General features: G+C 39.0%; 1 protein-coding gene across 8 annotated transcripts in view; it reads right to left on the reverse strand.

Moving 5' to 3' along the window:
• The window catches only part of MED12L (mediator complex subunit 12L), a 365,084-nt gene that overhangs the window by 109,355 nt on the left and 246,678 nt on the right, over positions 1 to 9,051 (reverse strand). The gene's annotated exons all lie outside the window — the stretch shown is intronic.

Here is a 9,051-nt window from a genome sequence, read left to right on the forward strand (position 1 = left end):
GTGAGATTCTCAAGTCATGGAAGCCAGAAGGCAGATAAAGTCATTACATCATAAACTACAAGAATAATTATTCAATCTTATTAATCCCATTATTTCATATATTCCATACCCATTTAAAAGCTTTTCCTTTCATAACTTTCCAAGATCTTTTTCCTAAAAATACTTAACCCTTACCCCAGCATCAACTGTATTCCTCCAGCAAGTTAAGAGATCAAAGTTCACATGGATCTTAACAGACTATCCAGAGCAAAAAAAAAACCCAAAGCAAGTATTATCTATTATTTAAGAAAACACATACTTAGAAGACAGTAGCCCTACCAAGCAAAGTGCAGAATTTACAAATCATTTGAAGTGCCTAGAAACACATCTCAGTATTTTAAATTTTGCATAGAAACCAAATGTAGGTAATATGAATAGAGAACACACGAGCTATATTAGTATGCAAATTTTAGTGGCTACCCGAGTCAGCTGGAGGGATTCTTAAAATACAGATTCCTGGCAGGGCACAATGGCTCACTCCTGTAATCCCAGTACTTTGGGAGGCCAAGGCACGTGGATCATGAGGTCAGGAGATGGAGACCATCCTGGCTAACATGGTGAAACCCTGGCTCTACTAAAAATATAAAAAACTAGCCAGGTGTAATGGCACATGCCTGTAGTCCCAGCTACTTGGGAGGGTGAGGCAGGAGAATTGCTTGAACCTGGGAGGCAGAGGTTACAGTGAGCCGAAATCAGGCACTGCGCTTCCAGCATGGGTGACACAGTGAGACTTTATCTTTAAAAAAAAAAAAAAGCATTTCTAGATCCATCAAAAAAACAAAAGCAACACCTCTATCTCTTTTAACAATCCCTGGCAGGCTATAAAATGCTTATTATCTTCATTTTAGAGATCAAGAAGTTGAGAAACAGAGAGGCTAAGTAACTTGCATGAGGTCACAGAGCTTGCAATCTGCAGGAATGGGACTAATTCAAACTGTGGCTTCTAAGCCCATATTCTTAACCACTGTATTTACAACCTCAGATCTAATGTTCTCAAGAGAAGTCACAATTCTAGTCTCCGATGCCATATTTCGTGTTATTTATAAAACGTCCATAGCCACCCCCATGCTCCCTGACCCCACAAAAACAATACATTTCTGCGTGGGTAGTAACCAGCCCAGATGCTGCCAGGTAATAGGTAATAAGCCCTGACCTAGAGGCTAACAAGAACCTCCCAGGACCCTACCCAGGCAGCTCACACTCATTTCCTGAATGCCTGCGGTGTGCCAGGCTCTTTACAAAGATCATGATCTTTCTAATTCTTACTACAATCTTATGAGATAGATACTATATGGCTCTCTAGTTAAAAATAGGAACAAACTGAAGCACAAAGCAAACATACACCTTGCCCATGGTGCACATCACTCACCAACAAATGGGGCAGAGCTGGGACTGAAACCCAGGCAGGTGATCTCAAGACCAGCAACTCAACTGCTCTGGTCACAACCTCTCTGTCATGTCAGTCAGACTGAGAAAACTTCCTCAAAGGCCCCACTTACGGAGAATAAAGAGAAGCCTTCTTAGAGGGGAAGAGAGAAGTCTCAACACGAATGGGCTTTAATAACCTTAGGGGTATGAATGGTGCCATTGTGGCGCCTATGATTACTTCAGGGGTCCCTCCAGCACTTGAGAGCTCAGGGGGAGTAAAATCCCCAAGAATGAATTCATTTGTTCATTTAGCCAGTCATTCCTTCATCAACTTGGGTACAGGGCCTTTTGCCTCTCTAGAAGGTGAACACTGGTAAGGAACACAGATTATAATGACAGGAGACATGATAAGAGGTGTGAGAGACACACCACCGAAGTTTAAAGGAACAGGCAATTAATTCCACATGGAGAAAATGAAGAAGGGCTCACAGGAGATGGAAATTTGAACTGGAACTTGAAAAAAACAGAACATTCAAAAGGAAACCCTGCAGCAGAATTAGCAGTTTCAAGGCAGGCTCAGGTAGGAGTGGAACTGTGCTGTGGTTGGAACGTGAGGGTTGCAGGGGACCTGAGCCTGCAGTACATGGCATAGGAAATACATTTGGGACAGACACGCAAGACTGTAGAGCCAAGCACTGTATTGGGGCATCTAATCTTCACTAATGAGTCACTGAAGGTTTCTAAGGTGAAGAACCACATGTTCCAGAGTGTGCATTAGGAAAATCATTGACCAACTACAGGATGACTCTAGACTGAAGGAAGAGCCAGTAAGGCCAATGGTCAATTAAAGAGGTCTTCCATCTATGCAGGAAAGAGCCATGGGGAAAACAACTGACATGGACCTTCTAGATATTCTCAGGAAGAGGGGTTTTAAGTTCAGAGTCCAAGACCACTGAACATGGAGGACTCTGTGTGAAATATATGGTTAATATGTAAGATATATTAGCAATGTGACCCAAAATGCCACCATCCCCTTCTCCAATTGAGGGCTGACTTTTTTCAGGATTATTAGTTGAATGATTTCCTAGGTCATCATCACAGAAACAGATTTGGGGTATGTTCCACCTGAGGCATCAGTGAGAGAGCTAGGATTAAAGAGCCCACAGCCGGGCGAAAACATGGACCTAGGCTCCAAAAATGGGACTAGATTAGAGGCAGAGGGAGTAATCTTTTTTGAGACAGGGAGAGAAAAAGGAATGAAATGAGAACCCCAGAGGTCATACTGCACAAGTCTCATGGTCAAAACACAGAAGACAAGGAGCAGGGGATAATGCCTTGGAATTGGGGGGAGCAGATAGTATTAGTGAATTAAAAGGAGAAACAGGAAGTCTAGTGTTTACCAGGAAGTGAGGGTCAACAGAATCATACACTCTGAAGTGGTCAAAAGTGATGAATCTACAACTATAAGGTCAATGGTAACTCTGAGGAGGAGGTGGGGGGGTGAGCTCCAGTTTGTGAATGGGAAGTGAGGACGTAGAAGCAACTCTTATCTTCCCATAATGGACAAGTCAGTTTAAAAGAGTTCCATGGGGACAGATGCAGTGGCTCACACCTATAATCCCAGTACTTTGGGAGGCCAAGGCGGGTGGATTGCCTGAGCCCAGGAGTTTGAGACCAGCCTGGGCAACACGGTGAAACTTCAACTCTACAAAAAACAAAAAAAAAAAAAACCACCACTGCACTCCAGCCTAGATGACAGAGCAAGACCCTGTCTCAAAAAAATTCCATGGAAAATCAAAACAGCTTTTACATTAGCTAGGCTTTTCCCAGGGATTTCTATGAGCATGTAGAACAGTTCCTATGCTATGATGTGCACAGTGAATATGCTCCATGTGAAATAGCAAACAAAGAAATGAAAATCAAATGGTTGGGTGTAACCACACAGAACCCAGTGTTGGTCAGAAATTGGGTGCACCAATATTTTGGATATCCACATAACCTGGGTTTCTGCTTCCTTGCCTCTGTTCTCATCCAATTATGAAGTCCTCATAGAAAAAAAATAAGATGGGGAAGAAAGGAAGCAGGGAGAAAATGAGAGATGGGGACACTAAGAGAAAATGGCAGGAATGGAAGTTGAGACAATTGGGAGGAGTGATAAAAGAGAAAGAAGCAGCCGGGCGCGGTGGCTCAAGCCTGTAATCCCAGCACTTTGGGAGGCCGAGGCGGGTGGATCACGAGGTCAACAGATCGAGACCATCCTGGTCAACATGGTGAAACCCTGTCTCTACTAAAAATACAAAAATTAGCTGGGCATGGTGGCGCGTGCCTGTAATCCCAGCTACTCGGGAGGCTGAGGCAGGAGAATTGCCTGAACCCAGGAGGCGGAGGTTGCGGTGAGCCGAGATCGCGCCATTGCACTCCAGCCTGGGTAACAAGACCGAAACTCCGTCTCAAAAAAAAAAAAAAAAAAAAAGAGAAAGAAGCAGCAAGATAATATGAAAGAGAAAGGAAACTACATTTAAGAACTAAAGAGGTAAATCAGTTCTTTTAAAAAAAATTATATAACTTCCTCAGCATGTGAACTTTTGCCACTCTTGTAATACAACTCAAACTGACAAATATAACATCCTGAGGCATAACAACAGAATATCCACCTTTATTTTTGAGCTTCAGTTTAAATGTTAGATGTTTGTATATGACTTTACTTACTGGTGTCCATCTTAAGCAACTATATCTAATGTATTTCTGAAGGCTTTTATAACTTTGGGGATTTTTAATATTAGCTTTATGTACTGACTTTATATCATATATACATATCATGTCACTAGTCTTTAAATCTTTGTCTTTTTATTCTATTTAACTGTACAACTGAGTTTCCTAAGTGCAAAAATGCCCAAACTATGAGTGAACGAAGCTTTAACCTGAACACAATAACTCTACTGAGACAACCTCCTCCTCTCCTCATATATGCTAACCTCAGCTTTTATAGACTCCCACAATTTCAGATAATCTAGAATAAAGAAGTCCAAATTTCCTCCATTAGAGGAGAAATAAATTTCAAAAAAGACTATAAAATGTGTTTCAAGTGATCATCAGTTTGTCACTAACAGGAAACCAGGAGCTTTCTAAAAGCAACCAAAATTACGGATGTATCTTAACTTCTGAGTTGAGGCGTATCATTCCAACTCTACCATGCATAGAGACTTCCCCATTCATTCACTTGCTCTCCCTTAACCTTCTGACAAAAGACAAAGTGCTCCTGTTCCCTCAAATGCCAACCAAGTTCCAAACACTGTGAAATTACTCTGTATATATTTACCCTGAGTAGATTAACTCATTTAAGCTTTACATCCCTACATGGCGGGCATTCCCATGCTCATTTTCAGAAGAAGAAATGCCTTATCCAAAGTAAAAAAGCTACTAAATGGATGTGCTCCAAATTGGAGTTTACCTGACCCCAGTCACTAGTCTTGTCACAGCTGGACACTGCCTCTCACACAAGCAAGATTTACAAAGCAAGGAGACAGATTAAGTTGCCCAGCATAGGAAGGAGTATCAATAAGAGGGCAATAGTCAGAGATGCAGCCTTATCTCCAGACTCAATCTCCAAACCATCCCCCTTACCTTTAATCAAATGAAGTTCTCATACCAGAGAAAGGTAAGTGTTTTTCACATAAAGCCAACCTGATAGATACAAATCATTTCAAACGACAGATTAAACACAGTAATTCAAGCACAGGGACCCGATGATACCAATCTTGTCAAAGAACTGACTATTAAGGGGTTTGTAATAATTATACTTAGCACAAATTCTCAGCTACTGAATGTTGAGCCACAATTAGAATGACTTGTGTACAGAGATGAAACTGTAAGATTTGGGCCAGAGGTTTTACTATAATTCTTGTTGTGTGTTCAGCGACATGAAAAACACCAACATGGGCATTCAAGAGAGATCACCTTGAGCTATGTTGCAATTAGATCCCCGCTTGTCTTTCTTTTGTAATAATGAGTTAGTGTACTATTAAGGACTATGATGCCCTGTATATGTCCATTTTCCCTGAAGAAGAAATAGATAAGTCTGAGATTAGTGATCGAGAAAAATGAGATCATAACACAAATACTATGCCTACCAACACTGGGAGGAAACACTGTCCCCAGGTCCACACCAATGCAGAGAAGCCAAAGGGAGGAAAAATTCACATGCCATGGAGAAACCACTAGAAGGCCAAGGTAAGCCTTGGTAATAATACATTTGCCCAATGTCTCATGCCAAAAAAATGAGAATTCAGATTAAAGAGTTCATTTCAGGACTGAGAAAGGCTTATGAGTAATCTTAACGCATTTTAATTTCTTCAAAGATGTGACACTCTTTCCCGTGAGCGCCTTCTCTCTTTGAGAATATATTTTGAAAAATCATAAAAATTGAGGGAATTCTCATTTGAATTTCTGTGACTAAACCAAGCCTCCCCATTTTACAGACCCTGAGGTCAAGAGAAGTCAATTGAGTCAACCTATCTCCCAAAGAAAAAGTGAGTTTGGTTCTATCAACTTTGCTATTAGTAATACATGAACCAGGCCTATGTCCAGAAACAAGATTATAGATACCCTTACTTTACTTCATAATCTCAAACTCCAATACAGACTTTGGGCTAATATATCCAAATTGTCTCAGAAACATTGAAGTATCCCCTTGCTACATGTCCCACAGGAGGGACCTAGCAAACACAGTATGAATCGATTTTCAAAAACCAAGGAAATTAAAGAAAAAGTCAAAAAGAGGGACTTAGTAAAGAATAAAAGATTCTAACAAGACAGTAAAACTGAATTCTGTGTGTGCTCATTAAAGGATTCCACATCAAGAAAACAATTCTAAAATATTGGGAAATTGTCAAAATTTTAATGCAGGCTAAGTATTTAAAAATATTGTTTCAATGATAATCTCTTGACTGATAATAATACTGTGATTAGGTAAGAGAATATCCTTGTTCTTGGGAAACATATAATATGCTGAAGTAGTTAAGGGTGATATATTTGTCCCAACAACGGCAGGCAACTTCAAATACATCCCCCCAAAAGCAAGTGTGCTGGGGTGGGGAAGAGCATATGTGAAAACAGCAACAATTTCTAAATCTAGATTAAATCTAGTTGAACACTTCTTTCGACTTGTTCATAGGCTTAGTTTTTAAAAAAATGTTAAAAGGAAAAAAGTCACCCTATTTTAAAAACAAAACAAAGAAAATTTTTTAAAGTTTTGTGGTGGCAGGCAGGCAGACACACACACACACACACACACACACACACACACACCCGAGATGTTCTGTATTTAAAATAAATTGGAGGTTTGTAATGGCTAAACAAAACTATTAAAAGAGTGCCCCACAACTAACAAGATTTTCCAATGAAGTGTAAAGGAAATTATTGCTATAAAGATCCCTGGGGCTTTTATGAAATGTGAGACATGCTATAAAAAACAGCAGGAAAAACATTATGCAGGTTTGCCTTTCGATTATGTGAATAATAGTAAAGTTATGGGCTGGCTGTTAGCTGCTCCTTTCATCAAAGTGTTACATTTTTTTCATGACTAAACATGTATTATTTCCCTTTTTGAATGTTAAATAAGACCAGCTTTCACAAGTCCCAACTTGAGACTGGCATAATATACTTTCAGACTAAAGCATAAAGGCTGTCGCACGTTAATTTTTTCGTTACTATACTAAATTTGCACTGCCAGCCAACAAAACACTGAAACACACCAAGCTAGCTGTTATGCTACTATCCCAGGACATGTTGCTTATAGAGGTATTGAGAAAGGAAAAAGCGCATTCTATCCCAAGCCCACCTCAGGAGAAAGAGGGGCCACCTACTGTAGTGAAGGGACATCACCTTATTTCCTACTTAAAACCATCACACACAAAGTTACAGATGCTCCATTATGCCGGAAAATTTCACAGGCCCTTCTTCACACTTAGAAAGATCTATAACAACCCTTTCACAGTCGGGCCCTCCTTTTATTAAAAGGGCTTTATTCTGATAACAGAAGCCTGTCAAGTATCTGTCAGAATAAGCTGCCTTCTATGATTCTATACACATCACTGGAAATGTGGGGTGATAACCCTCAGAACTTGCAGCAGAGTTCTTTGCTCAACATACCTTTAAAGGAGCCACAAGAGATGCTCTTTCCTTTGACTGATGCTTTTAGTACCTGACAGTTGTTCTGACAGTAAAATGCCAAATTATGGGCAGTACCTCATTTACAATTTGTGAATCCTAATGAAAAATGGCAAAAAGTTCAACATAAGAAGGACAAGTCTCCCAAACTAAAGTCTGCATAGCATAACTCTTCTATTCAAACTGCAACAAACTGGCATCAAAAGAAAAAAAAGAAAAAGGAAAGAAACTGGATTCAAATGCTAAAAGTGAAATCCATGGGGAAGTACAAATAGCACAGGGAGAATCAAACCTAAATGAAGGACTGTTTGTAAATCTGCAAATTCTTACAAGATTGGGCCATTATTAAGTTGTTTTTCAGACACCTTCCCTGGGACTAGCTACTTATCCATAACACACTTAATCCACCCAAAGCAGAATAATTTTTAAAAAATAAAAAATTTAAATTGTGGGTATCTGTTTTTGTATGGTTAGGAAGCAGATAGGAAAAGGCAATACAAAAAAATATAATTTTGATACCCAGTTCTTGATGTTTAAGTTAAACATACATTTGGTTTAACATAGAAAAAAATAATACAAGAAATATAATTCTGACACACAACTCTTGAACTTTAAGTTAAACACCCATTTGTTTTTCTGTAAAAACACAAGGAAAACCAACTAATATGTAAACATTATTTCCTTAAGAAGGCATAAGTAAACACTACATAATACCTAGTATAGATTAACTAACTTCAAAAAAGTTTTCACCTTTGATTATTTTCATTTATCTTCATCCATGATAATGACTTTTGATTCAATTTGATAAAATGTTATTTTTTTAAAATTTTAATGCTGCATTCAAGAATATATCAGCATCTTTGAGATTCTTATCTGAAATCACGAAAATTATTTACAAATAAGTCAGTGGATGGCCGCAGTAGCTTACAGCTGTAATCACAACACTTTGGGAGGCCAAGGAGGAAGCGTCATGAGGTCAGAAGTTCAAGACTGGCCTGGCTAACATAGTGAAACCCATCTCTACTAAAAATACAAAACGTTAGCTGGGGTTGGTGATGAGCGCCTGTAATCCTAGCTACTCAGGAGGCTGAGGCAGAAGAATCGCTTGAACCCAGGAGGTGGAGGTTGCAGAGAGCTGGTATTGTGCCACTGCACGCCAGCCTAGGTGACAGTTTCAGACTCGGTCTCAAAAACCAAAAAAAGTTATCTGATTATATAAATTTGTCATTGTTGGATGCTTTTTTAAAGCAATAAAACAAATTGTTTTATGTTAAAGGTCAGCATTCAAAGGAGTCAGTGAATCTAGTCCCTGAATAATTTAGCATATTTTGAATATTCATCCTTGTATATATCTATAGATTTCATTAGTTTCATGAATAAGACTACAGGTTTCCAGAGTTATCAATTACAACAATAAACACATTTTCATTTTAGTCTTTTAATAATATGTAGAATAATATTTTCAAAGAAATAAAG

This window comes from Callithrix jacchus, chromosome 17, assembly GCF_049354715.1.
Source record: "Callithrix jacchus isolate 240 chromosome 17, calJac240_pri, whole genome shotgun sequence".
Lineage (NCBI taxonomy): Eukaryota > Metazoa > Chordata > Mammalia > Primates > Cebidae > Callithrix > Callithrix jacchus.